Here is a 14,200-nt window from a genome sequence, read left to right as displayed (position 1 = left end):
TGTGTTGATGCAGAACGGTAAAGTAATTGTCTATGCTTCTAGGCAATTGAAGCCTTATGAGGAGAATTATCCTACACACGACTTAGAGTTGGGTGCAGTAGTGTTTGCTCTCAAGATTTGGAGACATTACCTTTATGGGGCGACCTTAAAGGTATTTTCAGATCACAAGAGTCTCAAGTACATTTTCACTCAAAAGGAGTTGAACATGAGACAGAGGAGGTGGATGGAGTTGATTGGCGATTATGACATGGATATTATCTACCATGAAGGGAAAGCCAATGTTGTTGCAGATGCTTTGAGCAGGAAGAGTGTACATTCTTTATGTACAACTATATCTTTGATGAGGTTGAGAGATGAGGTGGGGAAGTTTGGGATACATATGATGCAGAGAGGGGATGCCATGGGAGATTTGACATTGCAGCCTGATATTTATGATGATATACGAGGTAAACAAGCTTTGGATCCTAAGATGGTGGAGAGCTGGAGTAGAGAAAGGGACAGTGTCTAGATTCTCTATTCATTCAGATGGTAGTTTGATATTTGATGGGAGGTGGTGTATCGCTAATGATGAGGAGCTGAAAAAGACAATCATGACAGAGGCACATTGTACACCGTATTAGGTACATCCGGGTGGTGACAAGCTGTACAAAGATTTAAAGAACACGTTCTGGTGGCCTGGGATTAAGAAAGAAACAGTTGAGTTTGTGGCCCGTTGTTTGACATGCCAGAGAGTTAAAGGGGAACAGCGACGACCATAAGGTAAGATTCAGTCTCTTGAGGTACCTGAGTGGAAGTGGGAATCCATTTCTATGGATTTTATCGTGGTTTTGCCAAAGAGTCAACAGAGTAACAACATGATATGGATTATAGTGGGTCGACTGACCAAGTCAGCTCATTTTGTGCCAATGAAAGATACATGGACTAAAGCACAATTAGCTATGGCTTATCGGAAGAATGTGTTAAAGTTACATGGGGTGCCTAAAGACATAGTATCTGACAGAAATGCGAGGTTTATCTCTAAGTTTTGGAAAGAGTTACAGGAATCTTTGGGAACGACATTGAAGATGAGTACATCATTTCATCCTGCAACAGATGGTCAGATAGAGAGAACAATTAAGACTCTTGAGGATATGTTACGAGCTTGTGTGATGGACTTTGGTGGTAGCTGGAAACAGAGGTTGGATTTGATAAGTTTTCTTACAACAACAGCTATCACACTAGTATTGGCATGGCACCGTTTGAGGCTTTATATGGGAGGAGATGTAGGAGTCCGATCTGTTGGGACGACAGTGTTGAGGCAGTGGTTTAGGACCAGCGATAGTACATTACATGGTTGAGCAGATTAGGATGATCAGGGAGAGGATGGGAGCAGCTCAGGATAGGCAAAAGAGGTATGCAGATCTACATCGCCGGGATATCGAGTTTCAGGTTGAGGACAAGGTTTTTCTGAAAGTGTTTCCTATGCGTGGGGTTATGAGATTTGGGAAGAAAGGCAAGCTGAGTAAGAAGTTCATAGGGCCATATGAGATCCTAGACAGGGTTGGAGAGGTTGCTTACCGTTTGGCTTTACCGTCTTCTTTGGATAGGGTGCATAATGTGTTTCATGTATCTCAGTTGCGGAAGTATGTAAGTGATCCCTCACATGTGTTAGAGGCAGAGAGCATAGAGCTAGATGAGCCCTTGTCTTATCTTGAGGTGCCTAAGCAGATTCTTGACCGGAAGGTTAGGAAGACTGGGAGTAGTGAGACAGTTTTGCTTAAGATCCTTTGGTCTAATCATGAGGTAGAGGAAGCTACATGGGAGGCAGAGGAGGCTATGAGAGAGCGTTACCCTTTCCTTTTTGATCAGGTATGTATGGTTACGGGGACGTAACTTTGTTTCTTTTAGGGGGGTAGGAGATGATCGCAAAGAGTTTTACACCCTTTTTGTGTTGTGTCGGTTTGTTTTGTAGTGGTTTGAGTCGGGTTGAGTTTGGTTGGTAACATGTTTTTATGTTACGTTTTATATTGGTTGTTGTGTCGGGAGTGTGGTAATATGTTTTTGTTTTGTTGTGGTTTGAACTTCGGGGACGAAGTTCTTTTTAAGGAGGGAAGACTGTAATACTACGGTTTTATGAGTCTCTGGGTACTCTATCGAGTGGGCCTTACTCTGTCGAGTAAGGGTGTTTTGGTTTTTAAAACAGATTATGTCTATAGGGTACTCGATCGAGTAGCCTTGGTACTCGATCGAGTAGGGGGCACTCGATCGAGTACGTTGGGCACTCGATCGAGTGGCTCGGTTTACGGGTAATGTTTTGTCGGGTTTTGTTAATAATGCGAATTAATATATAAACCTTTCCGTCACTTTTATAACACACTTTTATCAAACCTAATTACTTCAAAAGAGATTTCAACCTACGTACTTCGCATCTTTCGCATTATTGACAAATCCCGGAGCTTGGGAGGTCGGAATCTATCGTTCTTTACATCCGTGTGATCCTTGCTTCGAGGGTAAGATCTGCGTACCGATTTTATAGTATTTTATTAAGGTTGTTTAAACCCTAATTTGGGGATTTGGGGGTTTTGTTGGTTTTTATGATTGTTAGTAATTATGTGATCATATGTTAGGAGGAGAAATCGTAGAGGAGGCTTTTTGATAACAGCTGTTGAGATCGTCTGATTGTTTTGCATTTCAGGTAGGGTTTCCCTACTCAGTATTATTCACATATGTGTTGGTTGTGATCTATGTTTGTTGAGTATTATCATACGAGTATTGTGACGGTTGTTGGAATTGTCTACTGCTGGTAGTTATGATTGATTGTATCTGTCTGTGGTATTCGGGGTGCGTCCCTGGCTGAGTGGGGTCACTTGCGGGAGTGGCTTCACGCCCATTATTCGCCTTTTGTGGAACCCGTCACAGAAAGGATGTGCACATTAATGGATTTGGGTTATTCGCTCTATGATATGAGCGGGGTTTAGGTGGGAACGGCTGCGGTCCCCCACTGGCGGAGTGGAGTAACCTGTTGCGACGGGTACTCTGGCAGGATTACACACTTTGGTGTGTAGTCGGCGATGAGGAGTTGATTGTGGAGTTTGGGTTATGTGACGGTTGAGATATGTTGGTTTCTGTCTTATAGCAGTTGTATATGTATGATTGTGTGAATAATCGACCCGTTTTATTGTTTTAAAAGCGTGGTGATCCATTCGGGGATGGTGGCAGTTGTTGAGCGGTATGAGTCGAGACATATGGGCTAGCTGGGATGTGTCACCTTCAGATGATAGAGTCTTCATTTGTAGCTTGAGTAGTTTATCGACATTCGTTTAGTTGTTTAGACAGTTGGCTTATGAACATGTAATCCGTTTTTGGCAGTTTGGTTTTTGGATTGTATTCACTCTAAACTTTATACTATTTAAACGTTGTTTCTTTATTGTCTTTTGATTATCATTGCCTCAGGAAATCGAGATGGTAAAAGCTTTATACCTGACTGGTCCTGGTAAGGCACTTGGAGTATGAGAGTGTTACATGTTTAGAATTTAAAGTATTTTAGAAAAAACCATTTATTTTTTCATTCTTGTATTTATATAATAACTAATTTAGAAAAAAAATATAAACTTTTTGTCTTAGACACGTGTAGACAACGCAACATTTTTTTATGCCCCCGACACTAAATTTTTAGGTCCGCCACTATTCTCACAATTGAGCAAGAATCGTCACAAGCCTGTGGCTACCCGTAACAGGAATTTGTATTAACTTAAGAGTAAATTAGATTTTATTCCCTTTTAAAATTCACATTGTTAAAATTACCCCCTTTTGTAAATTTTTGCTAAAATTACCTACTTAAGTTCATTTTTTCCTAAAATTGCTTCAAATTTCCAAATTAGATGACATATTTTCTCTAATTTTGAACTTATTCATTTGTGGCTTAGGTAATTTATACTTTGAAATGTATAACTGTAATACCACGGTTCTCTGAGTCTAGTATACTCGGCTGAATAGGGCTACCTCGGTCGAGTAGGTGTGTCGTGTGTTTCTGGGCAATTTACTGCCCAAGAATACTCGGTCGAGTATGGGAATACTCGGCCGAGTAGAGGATACTCGGCCGAGTATACTCTATACTCGATCTATACTCGACCGAGTATCCGGTCTGACGGGTTTAATTCCGCGGTTTGGTTAAGGTGATTAGGGATTATTATAAATTATGCTTTTACGGTTTCTAAATCATTTTTACCAAAAAAAACTCAACGACGCTCATATCTCTCTAATCACCCTAATCACTCTTAAGGCTAATTGATCGATCGTAAGTCTACACTTCCGTCTCTTGTCTCGATTTCATTAGTAAATCTCTAGTTCTTTGTAATCAGCTAATAGGTTGTCTTTTAGGGTTTGGCCCTAATTATTGTTTTGGGTTAATTTGGGGGTTTAGGATTTGGTCATCATATGTGTGTTGATTGTGGATTATCATTGTTGTAGGTGACGATGTGGTATTTGATATGCATTTGTATGATTGATTGCAGCGTAGCGGATAGCGAAAAGGTAGGGTTTCCCTGCTCAGTTCATATTTGATTGATTTGAGATTATATTGTATTGTGTACGATTGATTGTCTGCGGATCTTTGTGGGAGTGTTGGTGTTGTGATGATTGTGGTGGAGTCACTTGCGGGAGCGGCTTCACATCCTAGTTCGCCCTCCGTGGAACCCGCCACGGAAGGGGATGTGCACATTAAGGGACAGGGTTATCTGTAACACTACGGATTTTGTTAAGTTGAATACTCGACCGAGTAGAGCCTACTCGGCCGAGTAGTTCTAAGTGTGTGATATGTTTGGCTTCTGCCGAGGAATACTCGGCCGAGTATGCGGAATACTCGACCGAGTAGAGGATACTCGGCCGAGTATGCTCTATACTCGACCGAGTATCCGGTCCGTCGAGTGTTATTTTCGCGGTTTGATTTGGAAATGGTTAGGGCGTTATATATTACGATAAGCAGTTTCTAATTACAATTGACAAAACCTAAAACATCCTACGACGCTCTAATCATCTCTGAATCTCTCCTTTGGGTGATCATAGCAATCGTATTCTGTCCTTTGATTCATCGTCGGTAAGTCCTCATCCTTATATTCAATGATTGATATTTAGGGTTTGTCTTTGATTATGAATTGGGGGAAATGGGGTTTTGCAGTTAGTGATTAGAATTATATGATTGTTGTTGTAGGTGACGATGTGGTAATTGTTATGCATTTGTATGGTTGATTGCAACGTAAGCGGATTGCGAAAAAGGTAGGGTTTCCCTACTCAGTTACTGTTAATTGATTTAAGAATGTGATTGTATTGTGTTTTTTCTTGTTCTCTGCTGATCATCGGAGTGTTGGTGTGGTGATGGTGGTTGTGGCGATGTTGTGATGGTTGTGGTGGAGTCACTTGCGGGAGTGGCTTCACGCCCTAGTTCGCCCTCCGTGGAACCCGTCACGGGAGGGGATGTGCACATTAAGGGACAGGGATTGTTAGTCGCTCGTTGATGAGCTGGACTAGGTGGGGATGGGCTGCGGTCACCCCTTTGGCGGAGTGGATTACCTGTTGCGATGGGTAATGCGCGGGGCTACACACTTCGGTGTGTAGTCGGTTACTATGGAGGATGATCGGTAGGTTATATTGTTTGTTGTCTTACATTGATTGAATGGTGCGACCCGTTGTTGTTGTTTTGTAAAACTGCGGTGATCCATTCGGGGATGGTGAGCGAGACTTGACAGTATTGCATTTGGTGAGCTTGGGCGGTCATGGGGAAGTCGTCATCACCGGTTGTAGTTTCACGATCCACGAGTCTTAGCTATGTTTTTGTAGTTGTCCTCGATTGTATTCACTTTATTGGTGTTGGTTTGGATTTGGATTGTTGTAAACATTAATACTTTAAGATACTTCTAATAAATGTGTTTAGGACGGACGCTTTTGATATATACTAACCTCGGGAAACCGAGATGGTATGACCTTTCATGCTTGGGTAGTCCTGGTAAGGTACCTTGGTATGAGGGGGTGTTACAAAGTGGTATCGAGCCAGAAGATTACGGCACCTAAAACTAATGAACCCAATGAACTTAGGGAGTCAAATAAAATGAACCCGGGGAGAGTTGTTTGGAGCTACCGCAAAGACTTGGGAGACGTCCCGAAGTCGCACTATGGCCCTCACAATCTCAAGCCGGTCACCAGGGGGAATTTGTTGTGAGTCTTTTCGATGCGTGTGTGTGGTATGTGGAACTTGAATGGTTGAAGCATGTGAAAGGAAGTGAGATGTGTGGGAACATGTGTAAGACATGGTGAAACTTGTTGAAATGGATTTGGTATGAAATATGTTGGCATGTTAAGTGTTTATTATGTGGCTTTCAAAAGAGTAGTGGTACATGGGTACATAATCATGATAATGTTAATGTTTGGTTGTTGGTAGTAGCATGTGATTAAGGTCATGCGCCTATGCATATGAATGTCGTGTTTAATTTTCGTGTGGGTATGATAAATGTTCAACTATGTACTGGTTTTTAGAAGTATTGGGTCGTTATTATTTGTTTTATGCATGTTTAAGTTGTTTTGTTAAGGAATTTTGATTTGTATACAAACCGATTTTTGGAAGGGTTGTCTTAAAACTGTCATAAGTCGAGTTCTAGAAATGATATTGCTGTGATTCCAAGTTGAGGTGATAGCTTGTCCTCTTACGATTCTAACGATAGGTCACACTCCCAGAATGACTAAGTAACGAGTGAGATATGACTGTTTTACGAAAACTGGACGATCTTGAGAAGCTGTAGATACTCGACCGAGTAGTCCCTACTCGGCCGAGTATCTTTTATACTCGACCGAGTATTCCATATTCGGCCGAGTAATCTCTCTGTGATAATCTTGTTTAGCGTCGGAGTCGTTAACTCGGCCGAGTAGTCTCATACTCGACCGAGTAAGGTCTACTCGGCCGAGTATTCCTAATACTCGACCGAGTAATCCTTCTGCGACAATTGAGTTTGCTTCGGAGTCGAAAAACTCGACCGAGTAATATAGTTACTCGACTGAGTACCTCGTACTCGACCTAATATGTTATGTACTCGACCGAGTACCTCATTCAAGCAGACCACTTTGAGTCGGTGACTATGTTCTTACTTTTGTTTTGAGTCGGTGGCTATGTTCTTACTTTTGTTTTGAGCCGGTGGCTATGTTTTTACATTGTTTTGAGTCTTAGGGTATATACACATGTATGTTTTGAGTCTTGACCCATTCTTTTATATGTGAGACGGTCTTGATACGTAAGTCATCGGATGTTATGACAAGGAGTATTCCGGTTTGTGAAGGACATGTGTTGGGTAAGGAATACAGGTGTTAATATGTGGTTGTGAGGGATTGTGGAACAAGAAAAAGTAGATTGATGAGCTCATTGAGACAAGGAGCATGTTTTGTGAGATATGATGAGTGATATAGTCATGGGTTAAGTAATATAAAAGTAAGTACATATGGGCAAGGGTGATGTAAGTATAGAGAAACGTGAGGATGAAAGATTGAGATGAGTGATAAGAATAATGGCGTATTGGGATGTGTAGGGGCTTATAGAGGGAGACGGTTAGCATTGTGTAGCTTAAGGAAATATGTAATGAAAGGTTGCTTTAGAGGGATGGAGAAGAGGGGTATATAGTGAACTTAGATAGAGTTATGTCGCGACGTGGAATGGTAGATGGTGACCAAGTTTGGGAATTTGGAATATCACGATGTGTGCCAAGTGAGTAATTCTTTGGGCAATTAACGGTATGAGATGAATTTTTGGTTTTCTAGTGATGTAAAAAGGGAGATGCAATTGTTTGAACATTAAATGTTGATATTATGGATAGATTAGTGACAATTGGGAGTTATAGTATAATGAGAGAAGACCCGTGGTAAGAAAGAGTTAGATGATATCGACATAAAGTAATGGGATTTGAGTTTGGAGCAATGTGAAGGTAACCGGAGCACTAGGGAGTTAGATGGAGATGATGAAGAGTTGAATTATTAAGGGAGTTTGTCGAGGGTAAAAGAAAAGAATAAGGGGAGTAAAACTAAGAACATGTTCACCGAGGTTGAGTGATATACAAGTATGGAATCGTCGAGATGTATGATACTATCATGAGGATTTGAATTTACAGTTATATAGAAGTTCCAGGACAACATGATTAGTCTTGAGTTTTGAGGAATTCAGGGAAGTAAGAAGTTGGTTGAATATCTGCATGGTATGAGATTTTGGTGAGGATTTAGATGATGATACGATTAGAAAGAAAAAGATTGGGAAGAATGTTGAAGTAATTTTGTTGTGGATTTGATGTTCGTTATTTGGGATGTTAACCAAATATAGGAAAGAAATCGTGATGTTTAGAGATGAGTGTAAGAGGTTTGATGTCCGGACAGTGGTAGTGTTATGGTTTGTGACTAGTGGTTAAGAGTGATGGTATATTAGAAAGGTAGCAATTCTAAAGAGGTTGATTTGGTAGGGACCTTATTGTTGTGTATGATTGTGAGAGGGTATAAGATGTGGTTAGAAGAGGCGGATGCTAATAGTTGAATAGTAATGGTATGGTTATACTTGGCAGGAAGTGATGGTTGTGCGAGTGGGGGAATATGTTATGAGGGGGCATATGAGTTAAGCTCGGGCGACAGGTAATCTTTGTTGAGTGGTAACTTACGTGATCAGGATTGACTAATTGGTTGTGATTATGGGTCCACGATATGTGTAAATGGTTGTGTGAGGTTCTGACCTCACAAGAAGTGGTATGGTGTGATAATTATAAAGCTGTTATATGAATGTTTTGTAATTTATGTTGGGTACGGTATACTATGGAATGAGGTTTAAAAAGGCAATAATTTGATTGATCTGGCATGAATGGTTAAAATTGTATGTGTATTGATGATACATGTTTATTCCGTGAAATGGTAAGGATGATGTTCATGTGGTTCTTGTCAGTTTATTCCGTATAATATGTTGTGTTATAATCTAGTAAAACGGTTTTGTATGAGTTTTCTTGTTCGAAATGTCATCGAGTCGGTGTTTATGGGAATTATATGTGGTTGTGATGTTTATCGATGTGGTTGTTGTGCCTCGGGTGGTGATTCGGGCATGGTATTTAGTGTTGTGATGCGGGTATTTTCGCACCTGCGGTGATTGTTGGTTGCGGTGTTGCGATCTGTCACCGGTTGTGGTGGGAGCAGGCGGAATGATTATGATTCGAGTTTCGAAAGTACATACCAGTTACACATAAATTGTTGTTTTGTTTGATGTTGCTTCAGTGTGTACAGATAGACAGATGTTTTGTTTATTGATGTTTTCTTTACCAGTTTAAATTTGAGAATGAGGGTAGAGTGTGATATGAAATAGAGTTGTATATGTTTTCGTTGTTGTCATAGTATAGTGATATTCGGTTAATGGGACGCGGTTGTGAGAGGTTGTTATAGTAATTTTGATCTTGTTCTAGATAAGGCTTCAGGAGACATGGTAATGGCAAGTGAGTCGTAGAACATGTGTGGTAATGACCCGAAAGATGCAGGTGGTTCTTAATCCTTTGTTGTAGACAGTGAGTGTAGGGTGTTGGGGAATTAGTGCCATGTTGAGTTATTTATGAGTTTTTCGGTAATGGAAGAAAGAACTTGAGGATCTAGTGTGAGTGTACGTAACAAGTGTGGATCGTGAGTTATGCTTTTGGCAATGGGAGTTTTATATAGTTTATATAGAGAGGTATGTCATGTTGCAGTAATGTGGAAGAGTTGAAGTTTTGGGTTAAGCTAAAGATTTTGAGGTATAGGTTAGGTGGAGTGATGAGTGAATTAAAGTATGAGAATTGTTTAAGTAAGAGAGCCTTAGATATATGCATGGTGAGTGTTTGGTTTATATACGGTTATCTTTGACATGTGGGGGTAAAGAGGGTAATGAGATATAGATAAGGTTTGGTATTAGTGAGTTACGAGGACGTAACATTTATCTTAAGAGGAGTAGGATGCGACAAAGAGAGTTTAATGGTTGTACTTGGAGGTTAATGGTTGTACAGGTTGTAGTAGATTTGGAAGTTTGAGTCTTGATGTAGAATAAAAGATTGATTCGTGTTGGGGTTGACTTTGTTAAAGGTCGTGGTCGTGCTTGTAGTAGTATGATGCTTCGGAGTGTGAGAATATTTTATATAGTCTTGTGAGTTGGATGATGATGTATATAAGTTCTATAGTGTTGTGGTTGGAGGATGAGGTTATGAGCGTGAGTAAACTTGGGGACGAAGTTCCTTTCAAGGGTGGTAGAATGTAACATTCCGTTTGATGTTTGTGAATGTTTTGATATTGGATTTTCTAGTGGATGATATGTTACGGAGCTAGCAGTGGTGTATGGAGTTAGTGTTGAGAGAGATATGATGTAGTTGATACGATATCGTGAGACATGTTGTGGAGGTAAGTATAGTTGGTGGAGTTGGTGTTAAGAGTTCATGTGTTATAGGGTGAGGTTTTGTTTTGAGTCTTAGTTGCGTTGTTGTGTCTTAGTCAAGTTGGTAGGTTTGTTTTTATGCATGGGTTGAACTTCGGGGACGAAGTTCTTTTTAAGGAGGGAAGATTGTAACACTACGGATTTTGTTAAGTTGAATACTCGACCGAGTAGAGCCTACTCGGCCGAGTAGTTCTAAGTGTGTGATATGTTTGGCTTCTGCCGAGGAATACTCGGCCGAGTATGCGGAATACTCGACCGAGTAGAGGATACTCGGCCGAGTATGCTCTATACTCGACCGAGTATCCGGTCCGTCGAGTGTTATTTTCGCGGTTTGATTTGGAAATGGTTAGGGCGTTATATATTACGATAAGCAGTTTCTAATTACAATTGACAAAACCTAAAACATCCTACGACGCTCTAATCATCTACGAATCTCTCCTTTGGGTGATCATAGCAATCGTATTGTCCTTTGATTCATCGTCGGTAAGTCCTCATCCTTATATTCAATGATTGATATTTAGGGTTTGTCTTTGATTATGAATTGGGGAAATGGGGTTTTGCAGTTAGTGATTAGAATTATATGATTGTTGCTGTAGGTGACGATGTGGTAATTGTTATGCATTTGTATGGTTGATTGCAGCGTAAGCGGATTGCGAAAAAGGTAGGGTTTCCTACTCGATTCTTGTTAATTGATTTAAGAATGTGATTGTATTGTGTTTTTCTTGTTCTCTGTGATCATCGGAGTGTTGGTGTGGTGATGGTGGTTGTGGCGATGTTGTGATGGTTGTGGTGGAGTCACTTGCGGGAGTGGCTTCACGCCCTAGTTCGCCCTCCGTGGAACCCGTCACGGGAGGGGATGTGCACATTAAGGGACAGGGATTGTTAGTCGCTCGTTGATGAGCTGGACTAGGTGGGGATGGGCTGCGGTCACCCATGGCGGAGTGGATTACCCATTGCGATGGGTAATGCAGGCTACACACTTCGGTGTGTAGTCGGTTACTATGGAGGATGATCAGCCGGTTATATTGTTTGTTGTCTTACATTGATTGAATGGTACTGACCCCGTTGTTGTTGTTTTGTAAAACCTGCGGTGATCCATTCGGGGATGGTGAGCAGACTTGACAGGTATTGCATTTGGTGAGCTTGGGCGGTCATGGGGAAGTCGTCATCACCAGTTGTAGTTTCACAGTCACGAGTCTTAGCTATGTTTTTGTAGTTGTCCTCAGTTGTATTCACTTTATTGGTGTTGGTTTGGATTTGGATTGTTGTAAACATTAATACTTTACAGTACTTCTAATAAATGTGTTTAGGACGGACGCTTTTGATATATACTAACCTCGGGAAACCGAGATGGTAACAGCCTTTCATGCTTGGGTAGTCCTGGTAAGGTACCTTGGTATGAGGGGGTGTTACATTATCGCTCGTTGATGAGCGGGGGTTAGGTGGGGATTGGCTGCGGTCCCCACTAGCGGTGAGGATTACCTGTTGCGATGGGTAATCTGGCAGGGTTACACACTTCGGTGTGTAGTCAGTTATTATGTGAGATCTGGAGTTTGGAGGTGGATGATGATCAGTTGGTTGTTTTTTCGTACTTGTCTTATTTTTATTATGCAGTAAAATGACCTCGTTGTTGTTGTTTTGTAAACTTGTGGTGATCCATTCGGGGATGGTGAGCAGATTGTGGCAGGTGATGGTTGTCTTTAGCTACGGGGACGAGATGGGATGTCATCACTTCGAGTCTAGCTTCCGCTATTACGAATTTAGCTGTCTCTGGTTTCGGTTGTATTGAGATCTTTATACTTTTCTTTTGAGTTGGTTTGAGATAATGTAATGGTTAACTTTTTATACTTTAATAAATGTTGTTTTGGAATGGTAACTTTGATATACTAACCTTGGAAAACCGAGATAGATAATGATAGTCTTTTATACTAGGGCACCTTGTTACGTGAGGTGTCACAAGGTCGAGAAACAAAAACGAGATGGTGATAGTCTTTTGAATTTGTATTAACATAATACTAGTTTTTAACCCGTGCAAAATTGCACGGGTATGTAATTTAATATTGTAGATTAGCAAAATTTATAAAAAAACACAATTACATTTTCTATGAAGATTTGAATTATAAATTACATTTGTAATTATCAAGTGGGACGTAAAATACATGATGTCTTAGGTTTATTGTCCGAGTACTGATTAAATATGATCTGTATGTCCTCTTCATAGTTAAAGTATGATCAATACCTACTTAACAAAGTAATCGAGAGACTGAGTAAAAGCCGAGAAATAAAATGAAAGGAGATTTTTGTATGAAGATTAACATCTTTTAATGAACTTATGTGAATATGCGTGAAAATTAATTAGTGATTTTGTTTATTAAAAGATTTATAATTGACAAAGTTAAACAATAAAGCATATACTTGTTAATATTTAACCCAACTGAATCTATTTTTTCCTGGGTCTTGACTCGCGAAGCTTGATATGTCGATTAACTCGAAGTAACCCATTAATTTAGGCCGAAATCCGATCGACTATATGACTATATATGACCGGTAAATATAAGTTTACCTTAATATAAAATATAGTACAAGTTAAACTATTATGAAAGTACTAATAGGAAATTATTTTTTTCATATATAATAGTAGCCTCCCTATTTAAAAATGGGATTTTGTTTTTACAGTAAAAATAAAACGGCAAAATAAAAGCGCCATAAACTTACTTAACTTGTTTACTGACTCTAACTCGTCCCCGTCATGTAACTCATATTACAAATTTGTCTCATGTTATAGAGTTCCCAAATTTTGAATACGTTTTGACCCAACTCGAATCATTTATATTTGAGTCTGAATAAACTGATTAATTATTTATATTTGTGTTTACATTTTTTAAGTTCATAATGTAGACCTATAAAAATTTGAATTTACCTGAATTAACCTGACCTGATATTTCCAAGGTCAAAACCCGTAAACCTTGACCCACAACTCGACACGAACATAAAATGATTTGTTATTTTAGAGTCGAAACCCTATCCAACCCGACCTACTCGACCCGATACGTCACTAATAAGTTGGTGTTAAATATGAATAAAAAAATATTTATTAATTTTAATACTTTAAATTTAACAACAATTTATATAACTTTAATATTATTTGAGGATAAAATAGCTATTTTTTTTATATATAAAAAAATAGAATTCACCTACAAAAATCAAAACGAACCATTCTCATTTTAACTCAAACTATTTTGTAACACTATTTCTTAAGGTTTTTACTTTTTTTTTTTATACTAATCAAAAGTCTTTTCAAAATTTCTTTTCAAGAATTGGTGAAAAAAGCTTTATATCCGATTTAATGTAATTTAAATATTTAATAAATATAATAGCAATTTTTAGTAGGTAATTTATTATCAAGTTTGATGTACTTTAAATGTATAATAACAATAAGTAATGAAGGCACATATATCTTTAGTGATATTGAGTGTATGTTTAGTTAGAGGTGGCAATTATTGACACGACCCGAAAACACGACACGAATCCGACACGAAGTTAGCGGGTTAGGGTCAAGACATTGTGACCCATTTAAGTAATTGGGTTGACACGGACACGACACGCAACTTAAATGGGTCGGGTTAGGGTCGAGCTATTTGGACACGAACACGACACGAATAACCCGCTTATTTAAAAGTGTCATGATATATTTGGGTTGAATCAATAATCAAACCAAACAATTTAAAAATAAGTATTTTCATTCCTCATTTTTAAGATATTAGG

Source organism: Silene latifolia, chromosome 1 (assembly GCF_048544455.1).
Source record: "Silene latifolia isolate original U9 population chromosome 1, ASM4854445v1, whole genome shotgun sequence".
NCBI classification, from domain to species: Eukaryota; Viridiplantae; Streptophyta; class Magnoliopsida; order Caryophyllales; family Caryophyllaceae; genus Silene; species Silene latifolia.
This window is presented reverse-complemented; position numbering follows the sequence as displayed.